We start from the raw sequence: 7,500 nt of genomic DNA, 5'->3' as shown, positions 1-7,500 counted from the left end.
GTAGGGGGTGGGGAAATTTCCATTTGCTTTTATTTCTGAATGAAAGTGTGTGAACAATAAAGTGTGCAAAATTACTTTAAGATTTGCTGAGCAGACTCGGAGCCACTTTAAATTTTCCATTTTTGAGTGGTAGCTCTAAATTTACTTCAGAAAGAATTTTATATCGCAGAGATACATCTCAATGCTTATTACTTTCAAGCAATCATGATAAGATGAGGGTTTACTGAGTCTGTTTTGAAGATGTAAGGATTAAAAGGAAATACAAGATTTTTTTATTTGATTCTCATGTTGTTATGGTAACTTGAAAGCAGTTGTCACTTTATCTTCAAATTGTAGACGCGGGTAGAAATGGAAACACAACGCTACTTTGAGGTAAAACCGACTAGGCAGTGGAGGCCAGGGAATGTAAGGATTTTAAAATAGTCTCCCATTCCTTTACTTGCAAGCAGGCTTTTAGCCAGGATTTTGAAAGTGGGAGTCCAAATTTTATGTGGGCCTTCGGCCCACATAGCATGACGCCTGCGGCGCCATGCGGCGCCATGCTCCTAGGGGGGTCTGGGGGCATGCTCCCCCAGAAAATTTTGAAAAATTGAAGCGATTTCCGCGATTTTCAAAGCTGTAAACGTCTTTCAATTTACCTATTAAACCGCTGTTTTTCTTTGATAATTTTACTAAGCTATCCTTTCCTCAACTTACCTTGTTTAACATTGAATTATATTTGAGATAGGAACTCCAGTTGTTATGAAGAGTGATCAAAATTTGAAGTTGTCAAGTCATGATTTACACGAAAGAACAGATATGCGTGGCTTTGTTGGTCGAACTGCATTCTGGTACTACAATCTTTAACTATTCACCTACTATTAGTATTCCTAAAGCAATATTACGATGATTGGACATGTTATTACACCAAATGGCTATTTTGTTGTAATGCCCGCCAGATTTCGCTTGAACAGAGCAGAATACAATCAAGCGATTACAATAACATTTGCAGCCGTGAGATCGTCTTACCGAGTTGGAAGGCGCATGATCTTTGACTCATATCCTCATAAATAATCACCAACGTGCGTATTTATTTATGGCAGCCGGCAAAGTAGCCTGGGGACGACTTGGTAAGTCAATATAACTGAACAGTGGCTTTGCCTGTGAAATCGCTTCGCTTAACTTTGATTCAATTGATCAAAACAGAAAGGAAACTCGCTAAAAAAGTGTTAATATAGAAGAAAAATACTAAAACAACTCTTGAGAGCAAAAAGAAATGTAAGTTTTATTAATTTATAGACACTGTTTTGTTACATTAAGCACAGAAGCTCGTAAATGGCCGCCCAAAACAGGCCGTCGAAAATCTCCCATTTCTGAGAACTGGCCGTCCTTTGGACGGCTGGACGGCCGCCTGGCTAAAAGCCTGCTTGCAAGCAGTCGTCCTTTTATCCTCGTATCATACGGGCCAGTGGAAATGGAATTACTAATCACACAGTTTTGACTATGTGTTTTACAAAAAATCACACATTGTATGTAACAAAAGTAAGGGTGCACAAACCCAAAAGTATCATTAAAGTATTCAAACACCATCTTGGAGAGCCAAGTTATGACATCAGTACTGCTGGTCTGGCCTGCAGACACATAAGTAATTATTGCTCTATACTGTCCATGCAAATGAAAGTCTAATGAAAGTTTTTCATCAGCTGCGTAATCAGCTAGGGTTAAATTTTAAGCTTCGAATTATTTCGTAACCCCAAAACATTCCACTCAGCAACTTTCAACCCTTTTCACCTTAACAGTTATCATCATTTAAGTTCATCCAACAGTTTCACTGCTAGAGCAAACATAAGGGTCACAGGAATAAAGGAAAATGATAAACCAATATTTCCAGTTAGCAGAATGAGAAATTTGAGGGGGATAGTAAGAAGAATAATTTTTATGCATGTTAATAGGTACTGTGGCTCTAAGGGTTAGCAACAAAATATATACAATCATATGACTTCAAAACTTGCCTAGTGAGAGGGGCAAATCACCACAAATACTAGATTTGGTCATCATCCTCATATGGATTGACAAAAGATGCAGAAACAGCAAAATTGGGTCTTCTCCGACTGAAGGAGGTCATAGCCACAAAGAAGTTTTATCAGAGCCAAATTAGAGAAGGCTCCATCACACACCAGAACTTGAAAATGGTACTTGTGTAAAGTAAAAGCCTGAATTGGTCTCAAAACACATCCAAGGAGAAATCTGTGGTCCCATGAGCTTGAACATGTGAACTATGAGCCAATAACATCAAATTTTGATGTTAAATCTCTGCACAAAAACTGAAGGATATATGAGGTTTTTTGCTTATCATGACACATCATGTGTAGCAAAGACAGTTCCTCTGGACTCATCGCATAACCTCTGATGGTAGAATTTATGGCATTCCAAACAATCTTAGACTGCACCTTTAGGGGATAAAAATAAACAAGTCTGACACAAACATACAGCTGGAAACTAAGCTAAAATTAAAACTGTACAATCACAAGTACATGTGGATACCTCATTCGGGATTTTAGGTCAACGACAACATATACATTGTAGAAGTACATGTACAATTTCATTCATGCACTATTTTTGTTCTATATTTTAATAATTAACACGGGATAAAATAAAAAGCAATTTAAGGACGGTGCCTACTAATTCAAAGGTATTTTTGTGCAGTTTACTGAATATGTGGGAAAAGCAGATCTTAACAAGTACTATTGAAATCCAAAAAGAAAATTGGGGGTAGCCTCGCATTTTTTGAAGATAATCAATCAACAATATTTGTAAAAAGCTTTAAAATACAAAGCAATGTATGGCGTTCTTTGCCAAATTGAAGATTAATTATCTCTGAAAAATGCATGGTTACCCCCAATTTTTTTTGGATACCAAGAGCACTTGCTAAGTTCTGCTTTCTTTGCATAGTTTTCAACCGCGCAAAAATGAGCACCGCCAACAGGAAATCCAAGTATCTTGAGATGCACAGAACATATGCACAGTAACAATATAGGCACCATCCTTAACGCTTAACATGGTTGTCACCTGGAGGAGGGGGATGGAGGTATGTTTACTTTCTTGAACCAGAAAAATATTTTCCAGTTCTTAATTTTAAACCTGTAAATGTCTAGGACATGGACATAGATAAAAAAGAAGTCAACTGTTATTGTATCAACAACCTATGAATAAAATGCCCGAAGTCTTTTAGCTGTAAACAGTTATAATGACCACATTTCAGTTTATTCCCATTTCTTACAAAGACATTTACTCACCTTTGTCTCATCAAAGATCAGAACTCCAATAGCCAGCAGTCTTTTCTTTCCACCACTAACCTGCCTTACACAGAAATTTTCACACTCTTGGCTTTGGTGTGCCAGGTAGTCGTCATGGATGCCACTGGGTCGTTCACTTCTGCAATTTTCCCTTGGTCGAGTGTTCTACAAACTAGACCCTCCGTGAGGGTACACTGGGTTGCCTGTGGTACGTGCACCGTTCCAAGCAATTTTTTTCAAGTTGCGGTTTGTAGCCGATATAACACGCACTCTGATTGGCTAATTGTGACTGGCCCACGGGCCGATTACGGGCTTGCAAAAACAAAGCAAAAGGTAATTAAAAAACCATATAATAAACTATTTACTAACCAAGCTAGCTCGAGCCGTACTGGGGAATATTGGCTCGGTCCGTACTGCCACGACCTCGGGCCAATATTTCCCTGGCAGTACGGCCCTCGTGCTCGGTTCGTAAGAAGTTATTAAGGGGTCACCCAGAAGTCATACCAGCAGAGGCCCTTTGGCTCACAGGTCCTCACATGTTTGTACGACGAAACAGATCCTTTTCTGAGGTTAAAAACCTGGCTACCGGCCTAACTCTTTTTCCTACTTTCCCAACCGCGAGAAAACCGCAGTAAATCAGCCATCGCCAAAAAATGTTATTTTTTCTCAAAAAATATTTAAAGGTAGGGGGAAAAAATACATCATTTTAAAGCTAAGAAAATAAGCTTTCCAACAGCATATAACTTATTTACAGACAACTGAAACATTTTATAAAAGCGAAAGGTGAACGAAAAAATTTAAGAAAAATAACAGTAAAATATGTTTTCCAGGCAAAATTTGGTCATTTTAGCGTTGGTTACGAATTTTTGGATGCAAAACTAAAATTTTCCGCAATTTATCTGCTTTCTTGGACATAAATTCGACCGAAAACTGATAAGGCACGAATATTTTTAGATTTTTAGGAATAATAGATAACGTGGATTCAATGCGTAATGTGATAATGCGATAAAAGTGTCAAATTTGTGACCCATTGCTAACAGCAACGCAAGCGATCGCATTACGAATAATTAACCTCTGTTGCCAAAAACCACCCAAATAACTGGTCAGTGTAAAACGCAGACTGCAGACTGCAGACCAGGGATAAAATGCAGACTGAGGGTAAAATGCAGACTGCAGACTGCGGGTTAATAAAATAATAATGAAAAAAGAGTTATAAGAGTGTTAGTAGCCGTTTGTACTTTCACACTGAAACCCCAACCCAGCTCCCATCGCTTTGGTTGCCCCACCGCATGTTTTAAATCGGATTTTCATCGAACTCTGAAAGAATTGAAGCTGTTTGAATCCTTGTTGTTGTTGGAAAAAGGATAGTTTCGTTAAGTGAGTTGCTTTTAGGCAAAGAGTCACCACCCCGTAATTCAACTGTCCATTTTGCTGCACTGAACAAAGTAATCGAGTAATTACCCAATAACTCAATTTATTTTGACACGCATGGCTACAATACCAATTAACAAAGACAGACTGAGATAACGTGGATTTTGCAACCATTTAACGTTTCAATTCAGTCGGCTTAAGCCAGTATGATTGAGGTGTAAAAATTTCTTATTAGGATCCTTTCAGTCGCTTTCGTGTACGTTATGTTTATCCTTTAGTTCACAAGTTCGTTCGTTTTGCATCTGGAAGATGTAATTTTCAATTATAACCTCTCCCTAGGGGTTATCACGTATAGCTTAACCAATGAAATCCCCGCGTCCTAATTGCTCGGAATATATGACATTCTTTGTGCATTTCATTGCACCGAAAAAAGACAACCGAGATTATTCAGGTATTCGAAGTAATAATTGTTGGTTTTTCGATAGATTTCCCTCGATGTAACGGTGTGACAAATAATTTGGAACATTGCAATGCATCTGGAAACGCAAAAACAAAGGGAGCAACTTCAGAATACCCGGCCACGATTGCGTGACATTGAACGCTTGCTCCTGCAGTCCCGAAGTCGATGAAAGTTTGAGCTGGTAATCTATGGCTCCCGCAGTCCCGCACTCCCACAGTGGGAAAAGGATAAATATGAAATGGGGATAAAACTACTGCTCCCGCACTCCCGCACTCCCGCAGTGGAAAAAGGATGAATATGAAATGGGGATAAAACTATTGCTCCCGCACTCCCGCAGTGGAAAAAGGATGAATATGAAATGGGGATAAAACTACTGCTCCCGCACTCCCGCACTCCCGCAGTGGAAAAAGGATGAATATGAAATGGGGATAAAACTACTGCTCCCGCACTCCCGCACTCCCGCAGTGGAAAAAGGATGAATATGAAATGGGAATAAAACTACTGCTCCCGCACTCCCGCACTCCCGCAGTGGAAAAAGGATGAATATGAAATGGGGATAAAACTACTGCTCCCGCACTCCCGCACTCCCGCAGTGGAAAAAGGATGAATATGAAATGGGGATAAAACTACTGCTCCCGCACTCCCGCACTCCCGCAGTGGAAAAAGGATGAATATGAAATGGGGATAAAACTACTGCTCCCGTACTCCCGCACTCCCGCACTCCCGCACTCCCGCAGTGGAAAAAGGATGAATATGGAATGGAGGGAAAACTGCTGCTCCCGCAGTCCCGCACTCCCGCAGTGGAAAAAGGATGAATATGAAATGGGGGTAAGACTACTGCTCCCGCAGTCCCGCACTCCCGCAGTGGAAAAAGGATGAATATGAAATGGGGATAAAACTACTGCTCCCGCACTCCCGCAGTGGAAAAAGGATGAATATGAAATGGGGATAAAACTACTGCTCCCGCACTCCCGCACTCCCGCAGTGGAAAAAGGATGAATATGAAATGGGGGTAAAACTACTGCTCCCGCAGTCCCGCACTCCCGCAGTGGAAAAAGGATGAATATGAAATGGGGATAAAACTACTGCTTCCGCACTCCCGCACTCCCGCAGTGGAAAAAGGATGACTATGAAATGGGGATAAAACTACTGCTCCCGCACTCCCGCACTCCCGCTGTGGAAAAAGGATGAATATGGAATGGGGGGAAAACTGCTGCTCCCGCAGTCCCGCACTCCCGCAGTGGAAACAGGATGAATATGAAATGGGGGTAAAACTACTGCTCCCGCAGTCCCGCAGTGGAAAAAAGATGAATATGAAATGGGGGTAAAACTACTGCTCCCGCAGTCCCGCACTCCCGCAGCGGCTCGCCGGTTTGGCAGTGGTTTTAGTGCCTTTAAAGCGAAGTAGATATATAAGAGTGGCTCGGCGGCTCGACAGTGGTTTTAAGAACGTGCCTTAAGAACGTGATAAATATATAAGACCTAATCATTGAAACAAGCGCTTATGCTTAATCAGCAAACGAGTGCTATAATGTTCAGACGATCTCATAAAAAGTGTAGTTAACCAAAACGCAAATTGAAAGCTAATATTTTAAACGAGTGCTTCGACTTAATCACTGAAACAAGCGCTTAGGCTTAATCAGTAAACGAGTGCCATATTCTTCAGACGGTTTCATAAAAAGTGTAGTTAACCAAACCGTAAATTGAAAGCTAAAACTGATTTTCCAGAGTGCTTCGACCTAATCACTAAAACAAGCGCTTAGGCTTAATCAGTAAACGAGCTAGTGCTATATTCTTCAGACGGTCTCATAAAAAGTGTAGTTAAGCTAACCGCAAATTGACAGCTAAAATTTTTGAAAGAGTGCTTCGACCTAATCACTGAAACAAGCGCTTAGGCTTAATCAGTAAACGAGTGCTATATACTTCAGACGATCTCATAAAAAGTGTGGTTAACCAAATCGCAAATTGAAAGCTAAAATGTTAATTAAAGGAGTGCTTCGACCTAATCACTGAAAGAAGCGCTTAGCCTTAATCAGTAAACGAGTGCTATATTCTTCAGACGATCTCATAAAAAATGTATTTAACCAAACCGCAAATTGAAAGCTAAACTGTTAATTAAAAGAGTGCTTCGATCAAATCACTAAAACAAGCGCTTAGGCTTAATCAGTAAACGAGTGCTATATACTTCAGCCGATCTCATAAAGAGTGTGGTTAACCAAATCGCAAATTGAAAGGTACAATGTTAAAAGAGTACTTTGACCTAATCACTGAAACAAGCGCTTAGGCTTAATCAGCAAACGAGTGCTATAATGTTCAGACGATCTCATAAAAAGTGTAGTTAACCAAACCGCAAATTGAAAGCTAATATTTTAAACGAGTGCTTCGACTTAATCA

General features: G+C 40.2%; 1 long non-coding RNA gene across 1 annotated transcript in view; it reads right to left on the bottom strand.

Annotated features, from left to right (window-relative positions):
* The window catches only part of LOC137982767 (uncharacterized), a 6,773-nt gene extending 5,707 nt beyond the window's left edge, over nt 1-1,066 (bottom strand). The window contains exon 1 of the long non-coding RNA XR_011118815.1: nt 697-1,066. This is a non-coding gene — a long non-coding RNA (uncharacterized lncRNA). The remainder of the gene's footprint in view (nt 1-696) is intronic.
* Between the last annotated feature and the right edge of the window lie 6,434 nt (nt 1,067-7,500).

Source organism: Montipora foliosa, chromosome 13 (genome assembly GCF_036669935.1).
Source record: "Montipora foliosa isolate CH-2021 chromosome 13, ASM3666993v2, whole genome shotgun sequence".
NCBI lineage: Eukaryota > Metazoa > Cnidaria > Anthozoa > Scleractinia > Acroporidae > Montipora > Montipora foliosa.
This window is presented reverse-complemented; position numbering and strand designations above follow the sequence as displayed.